The sequence below is a fragment of the Meleagris gallopavo genome, chromosome 1 (genome assembly GCF_905368555.1).
Source record: "Meleagris gallopavo chromosome 1, MGAL_WU_HG_1.1, whole genome shotgun sequence".
Taxonomy (NCBI): Eukaryota; Metazoa; Chordata; class Aves; order Galliformes; family Phasianidae; genus Meleagris; species Meleagris gallopavo.
The window spans coordinates 48,628,667-48,647,401 of record NC_139404.1 but is presented as its reverse complement, the minus strand read 5'-3'; the positions used below and the strand labels follow the sequence as shown (position 1 = coordinate 48,647,401).

Below are 18,735 nucleotides of genomic sequence, written 5' to 3'. Positions count from 1 at the left end.
CTGCCATACAAAGGCAATCTGCTCCTACCGTCTGTACCGCTCTGCCCAGCTCACTTACCCTGCTGTCTGCTAAGTGTCTATCAAACTTCTCAAGATCTAGCTAGAAGATCATTTTTAGCCATCAGTATGCACAACGCATGGGCATTATGAAGAACATCAGAAAAGCTGACAACATTTTGTGCAAGCATGGTGAAGAACGCAGAGAAGGGAAACCTGCCCTCTTCCACACATGCGAAGAGAGAAAAGGAAAGCAGCGATATGCCAAAGTGCACACCACGTGACAGAACAGTTCCATTCAAAGAAAAAGAAACAAAATCAAAGGGAGAAACAAAGCCAAAAAACAAGTTCTACAATGCTGACCACATAGCATTCACAACATTTCCCAGGCAGCGAGTCAGTAACCATTTGTGTTGATACAAATCACACACGCTCTTCCCATTATTCCAGAACTTTTATCCACGGGAAATACCATTGGACAAATCTCACAGCAATCCAAGTGTATCCAGTCACCTGATCGAAGGAATGAGTGAACTGCAGGCACTGAGCTGAAAGCTGACTAACAGTATTTCGCTGTAGTTCACAATGGTTTATTCCTTTAAGATCCAGAAGGTGCGGCAGCACCTATTTTTCTTTTAGCCTGTAAGTTTTAGGTATGTTTTCCAGAGTCATCAGCAATGTAACATATGGCCAAAAGGCATCTATACAACTAGGTCTGCTGGTGCCTAGCAGGTACTAGTAACTCGTATTTAGTTCAGTTAAAAGCTACTACCAAGGCAGAGCTTATAGCATGTATCTTTTACAGAAGAAGCGATACAAACAATACTCCCAATAAACTGAATGAAAGCTTCTAACAAAACAGTTCCCTGTGCAATTTCCAGCTAAGCACAGAGCTCTTATCAGAAATCATCTGAGGGTTGTTTACAATTAGATGACTGAGTTCAGTCAGACCAGTAAAAACTCTCCAAAATACATCACCGTGTTCTAGCATGGAACACAGTTATTCCATGTGCAGTTATTAGTATGAACACATGCATGCTGGGTGCTTACAAAGAAGAGGGGAAGTGATTTTCCTTGCCTTTTTTTTTTGTACTTGTTGCATCACAACACAGGCAAGAAATACTGGATTTCTCAATTGGACACCACATCAAGATCCCAAGGGGACTTTGGAGCTTTCAGAGAGAAAGCCCATAATGCTTTTTCTAACCTTTCAGTACTAACATCACTTATGAACACTGCAGTAGAAGAAACACAAAGAGGGCTGCGCAAGGCACGTGCATATCCATCATCTGTCAGTGAATCCAGCAAGAGGATGGTCGCGCTTTCTTCTGTCGCTTCTCATCTTTCATCTTAAAGAATCAACAGATAACTGATGGGGAAAGAAAAAATTTTACTGCAACATTAATGCTTTGCTCTATCCAGCTCAAAATTGAAGTCTGACTGCTCACATTCACAGGTGCAGCATAAACAAGTTCAAGAGCTGCTGGTTTTTTTTCCCCCCCTCTTCAAAGGCAAATATTACAGACTGTAGAACATCCCAAACTGACCTTACTTTCCAATGGGGCTAAACAGAATCAGCTTATGATTGCAGGTCAGCTTCAAACTTTGAGTCTTTGGTTTGGGCTTCTGGTAGATTTATTTATTTTTAAAACTGAAAGGAAACACATGTAAAGGCACAGAGAAGAAAACTGTATGCATTTCCAACCATCCCCAAACAAAACAGCACATAACTCAGTGGTAAGCAATAGCAGAAAGGCTCAGCTGAAGAAATCAAGGAATGGCACAGCTAGACCCTGTGATGTTACACAGATGCATGAGCAGCACTGTGCTCAACTGCAGAACAGAATCTTCTACATTCCCAGTCAGTCAAGTCTGACATCTAGGCCACAACTGTAAAGGAGTGCAGCTAGGTTAAGGTAACAGCACCAACTTTAAAAAAAAAAAAAAAAAAAATCTGTGTAGATATACATAAACAAAACCAGACATTAGGATCCCATTACCAGAACTGAAATACAGGGGCCTTTCCAACACATTTTGAGAACTTACAACTCCACTAGTGTTGTATTTGTGCCCTCTGTCAGTACTGCCAAATTTCCATATTATTTTTTTCCTACATAGTGTACCAACATTAGTAGAAGTGATTAAAAATACTTGAAGCTATCTTCAGTTTATGTCTTAGAAGTCCAAAAGCTAAACAAGCAATTCGTTTGCTTATTTATTTTGAGATGGAGAGCTCAGTCACAAAAAACCACTTTATGCTCCCTGATTTTAGTTACTCAAATGAGAAGAGTCTGTCAGCCTCAGACCAATCTCCACCAGCAAATAAATCAGCATGGAAATCATGGGACTCCACTGACTGCTGTTAGCTGGCTTTTCACAAACTCACGTTGCTGTAGGTAATCCTTCGTGTCCTGGAGGCCAACTGCATAGTTAAGTAACAAATTCTCACACAGCCAGTTACGGCTCATTCTGAAGCCTGAAGAGTTAGCACTGCCAAAAACATGTCTGGATCTTTGGAAGTTATAAGAATTCAGGTTCCAAAACCAATAGTCTAATACCCTCCATAAGTATAAAATATAATCGAGCAGGTTATGAAAAAAAATAAATGCTTTAATTAAGAAGTTACCCGACCCAAATGGGGATCTGGCATACTCCGTGCCAAAAAGTAAGATATGCTCAAGCCAGCTATAAACTGCTAAATATACCCTTATCTCAAATTATAGGGAAGCAAAACAGCATGAAAATTATTCATGTTTATTACATCTGATGCCCTCATTCCACACAGCAACCTGCCAAGCTGTTAAGAGTTGCAACAGGAACTGTGCGGTACAATTCCCACACAGGGACCCTTCTGAGAAGGGTCTTGTTGTCATCTGGCTGTGCTTCATGGGTGGTTTAGTTGAACATGACCTAAAAAGGAAGGGAGAAGAAGGGCACACAGTGATTTGCTTTTTAATATGGTACTATGAGCCCAAATGGACTTCTTTGTACGCATTCCAACAATAGGAAGTGGGAGATCTCAAAACCTGCACGTTTCACTCTTTTTTCCTACAGACTTTATGCCTGTAGTAATCATATACAAGCCATTATTAAGAAGGTTTGCACTTACACTGTTTTATGCTTTTAAGGTTAATCTGAGTACCCTTTAAAATGTAAGAAAGGTTCACGTCTCTCCAGTTCTTCAGCTGACGGTTATGGAAGTTTCTTCTGACAATGAGGAGTTCCTCTCTACACATAATGCACAAACAGATTTTCTGTTTAATTTGAATAACCTACGGATCTTATTTAAGCATTACAGGAACAGATTTACTCCTTTCATAAAAATTCACCTCTGGCCCTCTTTATGAAGCATTAATAACTGAGAAGAGGACAAAATAAATTTCTGACCTCCCATTAAAGACACAACCAAACTGCTCCCAGCGCTTTCACACTGGGAAACATCCTTAACCTGCCCCAGGCTGCAAAGGTACATTAAAGTACGCATTTCAGCAAAAAAATGCAAGTTTCATAATTCCCAAAGCCTCTGAAATCTGATTTAGAGATCAAAGCCTAAACTGTGTCAAAACACATAATATTCCACTCAAAAGGATGCTAGCAGATTTAAAGCTAAGTAGTCTAGAGAATGCCAAGCTTGCAAGAAGGTCCAAAAATCTCCCCCAAACATTAAAACATGTTAATAGAAAGCCCCAGAACTACCTGTTTGTCTGAGGTTATCCCCAAAACTATAACCAATTAAGAATGGACAGCATATTTTTGATGTAAAAAGTTCTCATTCTCGCGCCTCAGAAGCCTAACAGTTTACTTGCTAACTAGTAAATAAAAAGAAAAAAAAAAGCATGCATTGCACATGCCAGCCTTTTAAAGAAATTAACAAACACTATTAGCAAAGTTTTTTTTTTTAAGAGACAGATGATTGATGAATATTCTTCCCTTTTTTTTTAGTAGTTACTCTATCTGCACCATTTTAACACAGCTGCCTGTTTATATGCCAACTGAACCTAATGCAGGGAGAACAGATTAAGAAACAGAGCTTTATACAGCCCAAAGGAAACAAATCTCTGTCTTGTAGGGTGGCCTATTAAAGAAAAGGCCTCTCAGCAAAATGAAAACCAAAATACTTTAAAACACTGCTGCGTGTAACGCATGCACTTAACCAAATGGACACCCCTTACTGAACCAAGTTCAACTAATGTGCTATATCTGAAGCCCAAAGGTTGCTGCGTGGCCATCAATCACCCATCCCCTCCCGCAGAGCGGAAAGGTTCCGCACAGACAGCTGAAGGTGAGCAACTGCGACACGCGCAGCTATTGATCAGAAGCACACGACGCGGCAAGCATGCCTAAGAATTGCCCATGGAATCAACAGATGGCAACAGCTATTGCAGACATGAATAGCTTTCAAATACTAACCTAAACATAGCAAGCTCAGAAACTGATCCTCGGTTCCCTCACTGGCATCTCTGATATTTCTCTCTTGTTTTCAGAAGATAAAAGGAATGGTTACAGGGAACAATTCTGTAGCTTAACCAAACTGCATGCCTTTCTAATGGAAAGTGTGATGATGTGGCTAAGACCCAAAGAAAAGGATGATGGCACTGAACACAGCGATAAATGCTTGTTGATTCACACGCAACTGCAGCCCAATTTTCAGCTTAATAACAGAGTCCTGGTATCATCAGACAGCTCTGGCACAGGGCTGTAACACCTCGGTTACATAACTTTCTCCCATTCCTTCCTCGAGGCAAGGAAAACGGCTGCCAGCAGTGGTCCTCCCCACCATATCCGGACAGGCGGCCCTTACAGCAGCCCAGCGCTCTGTACACCTCTGCTAACCAACGCGAGGTTCACCCCGCTCAATGGAGGGGAGCGGCAGGAGCCTCGAGCGCAGCCACCCGCGTGCACCACCCGTGTGCGTGGGGCAGCCTCTGCCCATGTGCACCACCATGGGCCCCACGGACTGCCCCGCTCCTGCCACAGGCCGCTCCCCGCCACAGTGGAACAGGTGGGCAGCTCTCAGCCGGCACGGCGGCCTTCTGGACGCGCGAACACGCGTTCTATCTCTAAACAACAACAAAAGAGGGTGGGGGTGAACCGGGCCACGTGAGAACTCCCCCAGAGTCCCTTCCAAGCCTTCCCCCATCCGACGCCCGCCCTCCAGCTCTCAGGGAGGCCCCGCACCCCCTCACCCCCACCCCGGCGGGCTTTGCCACCTGCCCCCGACCTCCGAGCGGGGCCACCCCTTACCTGCGGCCCTTCCCCCCCCACCCCGCCGCCGCGGGAGGCGAGCGCGGGGCGGGGGCGCTCAGCTGCGGGGGGCTGCTGAGGGCCGGGGGGGGCCCGGCGGCGGCTCGGGGCCGTCGGGCTCCATTCTCCCCTCTCTCACACACGGACACACACACACACACCCGCACGCGCGGAAAGGGGCGCACACACAGGAAATAACACGGGGTCAGCTGACCCCCGGCAGCCAATGGTGGCGGGCGCTAGGCAGGCAGCGCGCGCCAGCGGGAACGGCGCGAGGCGGCGGGTCCCGGCCGGGCGGAGGGGAGAGAAGGGGAGGGGGAAGCGGCGCGTGCGCGCGCGCTCGCGTCCGTTTGCGCGTGTGCGCGCGCGCGGCGGTGGGCGGGAGCGGGGGGCGCGCGGCGGAGCCGCCTCACGCTTAAAGGGCCCGCGGCCTTAGGACTCAGTCCTCCCGAGTCTGGTGTCAACCTCAAATTTGGGAGTTACACCTTAACTGAAAACACAGCTTTGCGCTTGGTATATCCAGGTAGTTCTTATCCCATGGACAAAACGAAGTTGTGGCGTGAATCGGAAACGCGCTCAAAGAACGCACTACTGAACGATGAGCGAAACGAGGATCACAAGTCAGACATTTCCCACAGGCACAGAAGCGGTGGGTTTGCACGGCAGAGCACCGGCTGCCCGCAACATCTTCGTCCCACAGGTGCCCGCTCACAGGCGCTGCAAGGGACATACGAGGGGAAGCTCTTCTTAAAACGTCTCAAAGTTCAAAACGGCATGGCTAAATTTACAAGGATGAACTGGAGTTTAAAACAAACAAACAAACAAAAAAAAAACACAACAACACAACAGGCTATAAATACAGGGCAATGCCAAACGTCAGCTGTTACACTACTGCAGGCATCTCCGGGAATGGAGAGGATCCCTTAACATCCAGAATGAAAAGAAAGGACCCCTAAACTATCACAGAATCACAGAATGGCCTGGGTTGAAAAGGACCACAATGATCATCTAGTTTCAACCCCCTGCTATGTGCAGGGTCGCCAACCACCGGACCAGGCTGCCCAGAGCCACATCCAGCCTGGCCTTGAATGCCTCAAGGGATGGGGCATCCACAGCCTCCTTGGGCAACCTGTTCAGTGCATCATCACCCTTTATACAAAAAACTTCCTCCTAATATCTAACCTAAACCTCCCTGTCTCAGTTTAAAACCATTCCCTCTTGTCCTATCGCAATCCAACCTCGTAAGCAGCCATTCTCCCTCCTGTTTACATGCTCCCTTCAAGTATTGGAAGGCCGCAATGAGGTCTCTCCAGAGCCTTCTCTTCTATCATGCCATCACATGAGCACAGATCCCATATACTTTGCTGCTTCTGAATCAACGTTGCAGGCCCTAAGACACAGCCCCACTGAACTGAATGGATAATTTAATTCTCTCAGAAACTAATTTTTGGCTTTCTGCAGACTCCAGAGGAAAAAAACACTGTCATTTGTATACCTTGTCTGCATCACCAATTTTCTTGTGTCTTCTTGGCCACTGAATGCTTTGTTTTCCTTCCAGAAGAAAGAAATTCATGTTTCTGACTTGTCCACTCAACAACAGCCACTTGATGATGATCAGTTACACAAAAAATTGTTAGCAATAAAACATTAATTGTTAGTGCTAACAGAAAGAGTAATCCTATTAGGTCCCTGTCAGGCCCTCATCCTGCTGACAGATGACCAGAGCCAGTACGCAGTATCCACACAAGCAGTCCTGGCTCAGTGCAAAGCCATCAGCAGTACCTACACATGTGCAGAGCGACCAGATCACTTCTCAGTTCTCAAAAGAGGGGAAAAAAGAGAGAATGGGGATTTCAAGCCAAAAAGAATCACTTACCAAAACAAACCCTTGAAGTGTCGATTTTAAAATCAATGCAACAAACTGAACAGGTTTATATGTAAATTTTCAGCAGTGCACTCTGTAACTGGAGAGCGTAATAAATTGAGCAGATGCGCTACACCACAGTCATGAGAAAGATTTAAGTTCCTGCCTTTAGTGCAAGAAAGTCAGCTCTGCCGTAATTGTCTGCAGTCACTCTGGGACCACCTCAACAAAACCCTCCCATGTGGCGGACAGGAGGTCTGGGGTGAAACTAAGCCCCCTTCGTGAATACCACTGCTCCCACCTGTGCTGCTGCCACTGCACATTACACAGGCAGCACTGACTCTCAGTAGATCTGAGCTCTGCCATTGGCAAAAGGCAAGGTTTTTTCCTGTTATGTCTCAATGCGAGGCTTACCTTGCACATCCCTTTGCCCTGTCCCACAGATCCCTGAGAAAAATCTCCCTCTGACCCTGAGAGAACTGGCAAATGGAGATGGAGAGTCTCCTCCTGTCCCTGAGGTCATCACTTCTGATCCAGCCCTAATTTGGTGATTACTCAGTCGCAGTGGCTCTCCAGGAGCATATATTAGCAGCTCATGGGGGGAAAAGAAGGAGTGCACAGTTCCTGACCTCCACCACCCATCATTTCTCCCCCCCTCCTTGAGCTCCCTCTGCCCAAAAGGGAGGAGGAATGCAGCAGGGCTGCAAGAAAGGCAGCCTGCGGGCTCAAGAATGAGTCTGTCAATAACAGATGCTGCAAAGACTCCACTGTTTGTTAGTGGAAAGACGATGTCTGCATGCAGCTGGTGGGGTCCTCTGAGAGATTTCTTCTTTTTATAAAAGGTTTCATCGCTGATGAAAAGCATTGAACTAGCAGCACCAGGAGGCTGAGGTCTCCACAGAGCCAGGCACACAGATTTTTCACAAGCACAGAAACCATCCCCTCGAAGTATTACCCTTATTCTAATCCTTCCCCCTACTACACAATTTCATGCCATGCACAGGCTCGCCACTGCACTTCTGCAGCTTTCATCTGGAGGCACTTAGATGCTGCAAGAACAGGCATTAGAGACTAGCTTGAAGATAGATAATACAAAAGATGACAGTGAGATCGGGCACCTACAGGTCACACAACCAGGGACTGAAGCTGATACTCACGGTGGGACAGCTAAATCTTTAAGCAAGTGTAAAGCAAGGGCAGCGAGACTGTTTCTCTTCCTCCAAGAAAGACATCAGCATGGCTGCATTCATTAACATCTCCTAACTCTCTTCCCATCCAGCCCCAGGATTTCCCATACCTTCCTCCTATTTCTTTTACGCTTACTTCAGATAAGAAGTGCTACATGTGACCCTGTGCAAGGGAGCAGCAGTATCAGACATCTCCCAAGGAACTGCAGCACAGACAGGGAGGGCTCTCCTCTCATTAATTCACCGATATTGAACTTCCCCCTCAAACGGTCACAGAATCTGTATGCTTACTGCAAAGTATTTTGGAAGAGCACAGATTATCAGCTACTGACTGTCATGTCTTGGCTGCATCACTTGCAAGTGGATCTCCTCCAGACACAAGCAGCATCTTCGTAAGCCTTAGTGTTAAGTCCTCGATCCCTATTCCCCCAACAGAGCACCAACTGGATTGAAAGACTTTGGAGTTTCTCAAAGGAAGAAAAACGATAAAGCAGTTGAAGGCAGGTAGTGTGAATCATAGCAGGAAAAAAAAAATAAATCACCTATACAGGAGACAATGCTGCTCTATCTTTTAATACTGCAACACTTCTGTCCTCTCATCCTTCCATTACAAGGAGCTGATTCATGAAAATAGCATCTTTGTACCTTAAGACCTGCTCGGCTTCTTCTGTTCCTTCCTTTTACCTCCTGCCAAAAAGCTGCTCCTGGCAGAACCAGAATTAGTTGCTGTGAAAATGATTGTGGTGTTGCAGACAAAGGGATCTGAGTCCAGTGAAAAGGCTGGGAACAACAGAAGCTGAACTTTTGAGGAAAAAAGGATCACATTTCCATGCAGATGTCCAAAGCAATAAAGGTGGAAATTAAAATAGAAAGCCACACAAATATGATTCTCTGGCAAGACTGTCTCCAGCAAGGCAGAAAAGGCCATCAATAAATCTTCATTATCTGAATTGCTAAACATATCTAAATAAAAGAAGAAATCCAAATATTAGAAGAACCCATCTTTTAAAACGTCCTTACGTAAAACCAACTCTGTCTTGCCAGAGCATGTTTTACAGAGTGGGATTTTTTTTTTTTCCCTTTTAATTCTGCTGGCCTTTTACAGAGGTTTCATCTGTTGGTTTTCTTTCTGCCTACAGGGAAGTGGGAATTTCCAGGCTTGACAAGCTTAAATCCCCGTGACATACAGTCCCAAATTTTAGAGGCAGCTAAGATTTTGATTCTGACTTCACTCCCCGTTGGTTTCCTCCCTGATGCACACAAGAGCTGTTTTCAATCTCAGCTGTTCCAACCAGGAAAAAAAAAATCCCTGAAGGAGCAGCATTTGTTCTCCCACCACCTTGCTGCTACCACCACACAGAGGCCAGGCACACAGCCCAGTGCCGGAGCAAGGCCTGCAGCAAGACGAGGCGAAAGCAGAGCACAGCAGACTAGACCAGAAGCTAGATCTTCTACACTCATCTGCTAAGAAGGCTGTATTTATTTTGTGTAGTAGTAGACTTAGGGTCCACTTAAGATATATATGCATTACATGAAATCTCATTAACTTCTTGGCAGAGAAACCAAATTAATTTTTTTCTGTCACATGCAGTGACGCTTTCTGCTCCTGATTCATCAGAGACATTGGTTTATTAAAAATATTTTAGAGGTTTCACCACTGTTTACTTATATATCTCATATTGCTAACAAAACATGAGGAAAAAACACTTCAAACACAACCGCTTTAATTACTTTGTATCTTGAGACTCATAAAAGTACATACAATGCTCAAAAGCCCTAATTCTAAATTTCAGAAGACATTAATTTCTTATTTTAGTGCCCTGTGTTCCTTTACAGTCACGCTCAGTTCCAAGGAGGGGTAGGGAACATGAGAACACACAGAACTTAGAGTTTTAAACACAGCATCTTCGGTATTTAGGAGCACTACCTACATACTTGGGGGGGGTAAAAAGGCATGTATTCCCTCAAGTCACATACCCCAAGCAATGACAGTGCTATCAGGTAATAAACCAACTTGGGTTAAGAATATTAGCATTTAATCCACTAAAGTCTGTGCAAACCTTTAGGTCCAAGTGATGGGAACATCTAGTAGAATCTGACGTAGTTTCTACTGCAGGATTCAAGGAACCCTTTCAGCTGCCGACCACCAGTGACTTCAGGTTTACACTAACAAAACCTCTGCTCATATACTAGGGCTTCACCACTCTTCTTGAAGAGATGCTCTCCTGCAGCTTAGAACTTTTCCGGCACTCACAGTTGTCCCAGAGAAGTGACTAGAAACAGAGGCCACCTATTTAACTTTTCTGTAAATGTGCTCAGGGCAACTAAATGTTCTGCCTGTTCCATCAGGGCTCCCAAAAGAAGGCAGGCTCCTCTTCTCAGAGCATCACCAGCAAGCACAAGAAGAAAAGACTCAATAACCAAGACGCATGTCTACTTATCAACTCAATCAGCTAATTTTAGAAATAGCCCATAGCCACAAATAACATAAAAGGAAATCCCAACACAAATTATTTCACAAGAAGCAGAAGCACTCTGGAGGACTGCAGTCTACAGAGAGGGGCCGGTAACCGTGGCTGAACCCAGGTCTAAGGAGAGATGCTGTTTAAGCTGGCAGAGAGGAAGTGTTAGGCTGAGGTGAAATTTCACCTCACCGTGGAAGCAGCCTGCGGCTCGGGAGTCCCCCACTTCGGCCACACAGGGAAAGGCGGGGGTGAGCCTTGGGATGACTTCTCTTCTCTGAAACCAGCAGTACTTCCCACTCCTGCAGTGTGATTCATCCCTCAGGCTGCAAACCGAGGTGCCAGCTTTCTCCTAGCACTGATGAGAAAGGGTAGTCACCCTGTTTGTAATCAGCCAGCATTATCTCATCTCCAGAAACTAGTAAGTCAGCAACTAGCCTTAGGTGGTAAGTAGGGGGTTTCCTTAGCAGTTCCCTTCACTGAGACTGAAGTCAGAAAAAAAAAAAAGAAAAAAAAAAAAGAGTGGTTACAAGAAAGGGAATATTTTAACAGAAAGGGAGAACCAATTAATGCTTTCAGCTTGTTCCCCTTCACCGCTGCTTCACCACTGCCTGGAAAGGCAGCTCTGATACAAGCATCTCCTGCCTAGGGGTTTCTGAGAGCCCCTTAAACATCCACACTGATTGCTTCCCCCCACTCAGGGAGACAGACTGTCCTCTACCCTAAATGCTTTTATCCTCTTGATGAGGTCTCTTACCCAGCTGGATCCTGCCTCACTTCTCCCACCGCAATCTCTGAGCCTGAGAGAAGACACCTGGGGACCTTTCACTTTGCTTTGGAAAGAGATTTAATCCCTTCACATCCTGGCATGGGGTTGAAGCCATGTACTGCTCCCTCTCCCTGAGCGTCTCCGGATACAGTCCTGTGCAACGGGTGTCCCCAGATGAACACAATTCAAAGCAAAAAGGTTTTCTCTGCTGTTTTCTTGCTCTTTCAGGAGTCACATAAAAGCAGGTGTAGATAAAGAGCTGAGGAGAACCCTGCAGGGAACAATCCCACTGTACCCAGATAAGATGATGAGGCTTAAAATCTCTTCCGTGTCTAATCGTAGCTAAATCACGCCCAGGATGTACCTGCCCTCCATTTTGTAGGGTCCGTGCCTCTTGTTGCTCCTGCAGTGGCTGCTCCCCAGAGACGTGAGGAGGATGGCAGGCCTTTCAGCTTACCCTAAGGGGCGATGGGGGCACTCCTGCCCTCTGAGAGTGCTCACCTCCCCTCTGAAAAGGGGGAGACCACAAATCCCTTAAACACGACCACTGCCACGGTACCGAGATGCTGGGAACCCAAGTCCCTGTGGATGGGGCAGGGGTCTGGTCCTGATGGGCAGCAGTGCTTTGGGCTTGGGATATTTTGCCACCCAAGACTCAGTCCCAAGGACCAGCCAAGGTCCTCGCGGGCGTCCAGGCAGGATGAGGCCAGAGGGCTGCCAAGCTGCAAATGGGGCCTTCCGTGAGCCTGCCGGCCTGCTCCGACTGCAAAAGTGCCGCGCGATTAATTATACATCTGCGCTACAAAAGCTCAGCCCTGTAACTGCAGGGGGTGCTATTCATCAGCCTTGAGACGTGCTGGCAGAGGACAGCCAGGGTCCAGCAGTTGACAGGGAGAAATAAATAAATACAAAAGCGGGACGCGCCGTGGGTCGCGGGGGTGGACGCGCGGCGGCAGCGGGACCTCGGTGACCCGGCGGCGAAGGCCAGCGTGGCGGCGGCGGCTGGGCCGTGGGGCACGGCGGGGCCCGGCCGAGCGGGGCGGCCATCGGCCATTGCGGCGAGGTGTGGGGCAGGGCCGGGGCACCGGGCTGACACCTGCACGCTCTGCCCGTTTCCCGGCCTTTCCCTTTGCAGGATGCAGCCCCGTGACCCGCTGGCAACGGCCCGAAGCGGCTTCACCGCAGAAGCAAATTTAGAAGGACCCCCGCTCCCTGATCCTTCTCTTTTGAAGCCCCCATTTCCCGGAGCGGGCTCTTAGCGAGTACAAACGCAACACGGTGCCGAGCATCCTTCCCCTGTCACTCTCGGCTCCCCTTCCTCCTCCAGACACACGCGCTAACACAAAATGACGGCTTGCTCGGCAGGCTGAATGAGCAAAGCCCTCGCGCCGATCCCTAATTGTCTGCGTTTTACTCTCTCGCTCCACTCTTATTATATCACAAAACTCAAAGCAGCCCACCCACTGCCCCCGTCTTTGTCCGAAATCTCAAATGAACGGTAAATCGGACGCAGGAAAAAAAAAAATTGCTGAAGAAGAAGGGAGGGGCAAGCTGCCCCCCCCCCGCTTCCTCCACCTCTTTTTTTTTTTTTTTTTTTTTTGAGGTTGCTCTTTGCTGGTGCACCCACACTGCTATTGTGTCAAAAAAAAAAAAAAAAAAAAAAAAAAAAAAGAGAGAGAGAGAGATTAAGAAAAGAAATCCCACCTCTCAGCCCTCAGCCCTCGCGAATGTGACCCTGCCCTCCTCCTCCCATCGCCGTCAGGGCCCCCACCCCGCTCCCAACCTGCAGAGCTAGAGGAAAACAACAAACCCCTCTGAAACCAAAACAAAAAGCGTGATGCGGGAAGAGAGGGGAATCACAAACGGCTCCAAATACAAACAAACCACGCAGGCACATGCACCAACCCAATAACCCATTTATGTCGGGCTGCAGGCTGGAGCCGGGCTGCGGCGAGCAGCCAACAGCTGGGGCCCGGCGTCGGCGGGGAGCTCTGCCCCAGCTGCGTCCCTGCGAGACGCCGCAGCCCCTGCCCGCGCCCCCCCCGCGCACAGACACACACACACACACACACACGCACACCTCGGGCGGCCGCGGCGTCACGGGGTGACACGCAGACACGGGCGGGCGGGCGGCCGCGCGCGTGGCCTGCCGGATGCGGCCTCTTTTACACTCTAAACTTTCGAGAAAGAGAGAGAGACATAAAGCCCATTTACTGTACCTTTCTGGCATCTTTCTCAGCTTTCCCTGCTGCTTCTCCCCACCCCCTTCCGATTTATCTCAGCTACTGGTTTTATAAACCGAGAGGGTGGAGGGGGGGAGGGAAGAGGAGGGGGCTTTTTTCTCCTCTCTCAGCCCCGTCTGCACCTTCTGCCTGAGCAGAGTGAAGTCACAAGGCTGAGGCTGTGACATCACAGCGAGCCCACAAACACAGGATTGTGACTTCACTGCAGGGCAGAACAGGGAGGATGAGGAGAGGGGAGGGGAAAAGGCTCTTATTCAAACACATATCTGCAGTAGTAACAAAGGGAACTCAGGAAATGGCTGGCCCAGAAAATGGCTTTTTTTTTTTTTTTTTAAAGCGTATTCTCTTTTCCTATCCCAACCCCTGCCGCAAAAAAAAAAAAAAAAAAAAAAAAAAAAAAAAAAAAAAAGTTTGTGACAGCAACTGGAGTACCTTTCACAAGTGGTTTGGGCAGCACAGGCAGCGCCGTCCTCCAGCACTGCCCATCACCCACAGCCCTTTGGGACCGAGTCTCCCACCCCCGTGCTGGGGCTGAGACTGAGGAAGGGAGCCCGGCAGAGTTCGAGAGGTGCCAGGAGATGGCAGGAAGGCAAAGGGGCTGAGGGGACTGCAGGTCACAGTGCTGAAGAAGCCGGCAGTGACGCGCGGTGACAGAGGTCTGGCAGTGGCGGGTTGGGCTAAGGTAACGCTAATTAGCACGCACTCGATTGGTTTTTTTTCTTCCACTTGAGGATCTGAAACCACTTTCAAGCTATAATTGGAATAAAAGGGGTAGTAAAGGTCAGGTTTAAGGTAACAGAGTTGAATGTGAGGCCTAAGGAAGGCAATAAACAGTGAGGTTTTTGGTTCTCCATCCGATTTTCAGATTTTAGGTGCCCCAGGAGGCTGGAGTAGGTAAAAGAAACACCCGAAGGCTTTGAATGCATAGCAATGCCTGGATGTTGCAAAAGAGCACAATATTAACATATTTCTGAAACAACCCCCCCAAAAAGGGGATTTACTGAGTACTGGCTTAACACAAACAGGACAGTTGCAGGAATTGGGGTTTTCTTTGTTTATTCATTTGGAGGTGTTTTTTTTTTTTTTTAACAGCAGTTTACCAAAATTTAACACAACCTCAAATATGTTGGTAAATAGGCAAAAAAATAAAGCCCTGTTATTTGTGTTTAAAGCAGAATTTTCTTCCTCCTTTTGGAGAGCAGCAACCCAAAGCCTTGTGCTGTGCTAATCATGCCCGCAGGCCAGGAATGCAGGGGGATAATAAGCCAAGGGCACAGCCGCAGCCAAGCCAAGTGCAAAAATATACGTGTATAAAAATTACAGAGCGCTAATTGCAGACGATGCTATAAAGTTATCTGAACCGCAGAGCCAAAGGGGAGGCAGCTGTGCTCCTTGCAGCGTGTCCACCCTTCTGCAGTCACTGCTCCAGACTCCTCTGAGGCCAACCCTCCATGGATCCTCCATGGATCATGGACAGCCATGCTGCATGAAGCGAGTGGGATGCATAAGGGAAGCCACCAGATCCCTGCCAGGCTGGCAGGTAGAGGCTCCCCCATGCCGGAGCTGCTCTATCCACAGACACTGAATGCCAGCGCCTCGAGCATTTTCTTCCCAGCCCTGGCACAGCCTTGGCACCTGGGAAGATGTTCCCTGGCTGCCTGTGTTGTTGTACAGCTTCCAGTGCCAGCGCAGCAACACAACAGGCTGCCACGGAAGGGATGAGCTCTCCTTCAGAGAGGGAGGAGAGCTGGCACACTACGGGCACCCACCTGACTCTGTGCCCACCATACTCCCCAGAAAGCCTTACTCCCTGTTTGGCTGCAATTTTCTTACAACTGAATCCTGTTGGATTATTTTCTCCCCTCCTGCCTCTGTGTTTGCCCCAGTCCTTTTCCTTGGGGACCTCCCTTAACAAGGCACACAACATGGCTGCTGCAGTGCCAGGGTGCTCGCAGCCATGGGGAGAACAGAGTAAAGGAGCGAGGAAAGCAAGAAACCCAACACGCACACAAACGAGAACAGGCGTGCTCCGCCTTGGCCCACAGCACCATTACCTGCCTTGGAGAGCGGCCAAGGTGCCCAGGCTGCATCCCTCTGCGCTGGTGAAAGTGCAGGGCTTTGGCAGCGTGTCTCGTCCCAAACCACAAAACCAGAGCCAGGGCAGGGGCTGAACAGGGGCTTCTTTTCGCACAACTGCGATTGTTTTGTTGATGCGGAAAGGTAATTAAAAAAAGTTCTGATTTCAAACGTGCCACAGAATTCCCAGAGCCCAGAGGCTGCTGCTTAGAGGCAGATTAATCACACTGAATTCTCCATCTAGATATTGCATGCACTCCAAACTCCCACCGCTAATAGCTCTAATATTCTCCTCAGCGTGTGCATGCTGCTGGTGTTATGTTCCAAGAATATTAATTCCCCAACTCCAGCTCCTTTCACTTGCGCATGTACCCTAAAGGCTTGCTGCCGGGCACTGGGAGATTAGGGAGGAGAGAAAACAGGGCTGAAGGAGAGACGGGGTGCAAAGGTGCTGGCAGAGCTTCTCAAGGAAAGCCATTCATCTTCTTTGGATATGCAAGCAGCCCCAGTAAAACCTACCTGAAGGCCAAGTTCTTTAAACAAAGACAGCCAACTACACAGGCACAAGATGGTTGAAATTAAAATGAGTTCCCAGAGCTGGCTTTGTCTTACCTGCTTCCTGCTATCCTGAGAATTGCCCCAAATTTCAATTCTGTTAACTGTGGGATCTGAGTTACAGGTTCTTCTCCCATCCCCTTCACCCCCAAGCAAGGCTCCGTGCACCCGAACTCCGTGGCCACCTATCAGTGACACTGAGAACACCGCAGGTTGTGGTGCAGTCACCTAGACAGCGGGCAGCGCTTTACAGCTGTGAGCCCCTTCAGCTCCAGCAGAGATGGGCAGAGAGCTTCAGTGCGCAGCTTGAGCTCTCCACACATTGGAGAACCAGACGCATCCTCATCCCGCAGAGAAGAGAGGAAGAAGTCCAAAGAGAAATGTGTAATTTTTCTTCAGATTGAAATAACTGCTGTTCCTAGTAAGCAGTTCTATGCATGTGTGATCTATATATACGGCCAAAAGGCCGGCTGCTAAGCTATAAAATGAATGCACACTTGAAAAGTGCCATTTAAGATGCCTATAATGTAATTTTCAAAGCTACTGAATGCCCAGAGCTCCTAGCTCAGAGAAGACTGTGAGCAGTCTCCAGCCTAAAAGCCAGGTCTGTTCTGAAACTGGCCCCATCGGGACTTGGGAAGTCCAGCCCAGGAGGCCTCAAAACGGATGGCTGTGGCCACGCTGCCATTTAGCAGGCTTACTTGCCTGATAAGAAGTTGCTGCTGTCAAGAAGTCAAAATACGTATCTGCATGTATAACATAAATCAGCATGCCTAGGTCAGCATGGAAAAGGACATCTGCCCCTTTTGTTGCAGGTGTTTCCAACAAGCACAACAGCACGCATCTGAGCTACAGGTTCACTGTGCCGTATAAAGCAGCCTGCCAACTATTTTCACAGCTCAAAACATCCTACCTGGTTTCTGGGCTAAAGCCTGTAAAATCACAGATGTGGGGACATAGGTGGTGGTCCACTGCATAGCCATAACAGATTAAAGGGAAAATGCAGCATATTTATGGCTAAATACTTCACAGGTGTCTGGCGGTGGTGGCAGGGATGCAGCGGAACAGAGGCATTCTTCTAAGCTTCCTCTTTCCTATAGATCCTGTAGGTCTACAGCCACACGTGTGCCCTGAACTCTCAGCCCCGATTCCTTCAACTTGATTCCTGCTGCAGGAGAGGGAGGACAGGCTGTGTAAGGCCCTTGGGGCCGGACTCTGCTGTAGTATAAGGGGAGAGGCACCGCTTCCCCCCCGCGATAAACCAAGGCACCACTCTGTGCAGCTTAGGCGCAAACGTGTGATCCTCTTTCTCTCTTTGTACACAAAGAACGAAGCTGATAGTAAGGCTGACATCTAAATCCTCACTATTGGACGTCTGAGATAACCCTGGTGGTTTTTGTTTTTAAAGCTCAAACATAGGAGAAGGGAGAAAGACAGAAGGATTTCAACCCCTGCCAAACCCTGTTGCCAGCCCCCTGAGTTACAGATCTATGAACTCTTATGGGATGAGGCTCTTTGCTTTTATCTCCCTGTGCAGCTCATGTCCTCAGCCCTCTGCAAACAGATGCTTTACCTTCCGAGGAAAAAAGAGAGAGAGAGAAAGAGAGAGAGAGAAAGCATGGCCAGGAATGTTGTCTGCAGATGTCAGTCAGGACCTCAGCCTGGATCTTACCTACCAGTCCTGCAGAAGGAGGATACATGAATTTTCTAGTTGGATAGTCAGTATCATCAAACAAGAAAATTGTGAGGTTTAGATTGTAATGCAGCCTCACGTTCAATAAAAAGGCCTCGTTATAAAGGGAATATGTGGGACCCAGGAGCCTATTCCTGGCACCTGAAAAATTAAAATTTCACTACAAATATCCTAAAGAAATGGTCAAAAATAGCACAGCATTTCAGACCGTTTTTGTAGAATGTGGTAATATTGGCAAGGGGGGAGTGCTTGTAGGTAGAATACTGTCGGCTTTGGGGAAAGCTTTCTCTACATTTTTAAAAATGATATGAAGGAAAATATTCTTGGGAACGAGAAGTCTAATGATTACATATATATAGAGAGTGTCATCTCCATGTCGGCTTTCGGCAGAAATCCGCTCCCCCACGCCGACGCCCTCCCCTCCAGCCACCCACCCTGATATTCTTCTTCACCACTTCCCACCCATTAACCCAGTACCTGCAGTGCAGTGCTCAAGTGGGACTGGCGGAGCTGCTGCTGCTGTCATCTCGTCGGAGCTGGCAGTCACCTGCCAATCTCGCCCCCACTTCCTCCTCCCTCCCGCTCCCCCACCCCTCGTCAGTGCCGCTCTCCCTGGGGATGGATCGCTCTCCCCCCCACAGCAGC

The 18,735-nt window shown here is 48.0% G+C and overlaps 1 protein-coding gene across 5 annotated transcripts in view; it reads right to left on the bottom strand.

The window, feature by feature from the left end:
- The window catches only part of TCF20 (transcription factor 20), a 116,709-nt gene that overhangs the window by 55,313 nt on the left and 42,661 nt on the right, over positions 1–18,735 (bottom strand). Inside the window, exon 1 of one of the 5 annotated variants that reach the window (XM_085225132.1) lies at positions 13,743–13,917. The exons of 2 other annotated variants lie outside the window; for them this stretch is intronic. The gene's annotated coding sequence lies outside the window, so the exon portion shown is untranslated. Of the gene's footprint in view, positions 1–1,544; positions 1,569–5,241; positions 5,461–13,742; positions 13,918–18,735 lie in introns of those variants that run through there. 2 more of the 5 variants (XM_085225126.1, XM_019614442.3) reach the window with 2 other exon arrangements.